Source organism: Eimeria mitis, genomic scaffold, assembly GCF_000499745.2.
Source record: "Eimeria mitis Houghton genomic scaffold, Emh_scaff1295, whole genome shotgun sequence".
Taxonomy (NCBI): domain Eukaryota; phylum Apicomplexa; class Conoidasida; order Eucoccidiorida; family Eimeriidae; genus Eimeria; species Eimeria mitis.
The window spans coordinates 10,281-10,780 of record NW_013568640.1 but is presented as its reverse complement, the minus strand read 5'-3'; positions in this window follow the sequence as shown (position 1 = coordinate 10,780).

Below are 500 nucleotides of genomic sequence, written 5' to 3'. Positions count from 1 at the left end.
CCCCCCCTTCCCCCCCCCCCACCCCCCCATACACAAACAACAAATAAAAACATTAATAAATAAATTAATTAATTTATATATCTCTGTGTGTATATGTATATATATAGATACGAGTTCGCCGACAATGTAGAGGCAATAAGTATCCCGGGGATCGATCCCTCTGGTTATTATTTTATGGAATATCTGCGGGCTTCACTGATGAAGATGTGTATAGAGATGTTACGTTTACCTAAAACAACATTATTTATATTAATATTTATTACAATATTATTGAGACCTTTTCTTAGTTTTCGTGTGCATGCAGAGGCTGCATTGTTGTCTCTTTGTTCTTTTCTTTGTCTACTTATTATGCTCTTTACTTGGCTGTATGTACACCGCATAGAAAAAAAAATAAGGCCCAAACATCTCTCACAATATCTTCTTCTTAGATATCATACAGAAATCTCTACACAAAACTCACATCAATATCTACAACAACTCATGCCAATGTATAAACTACA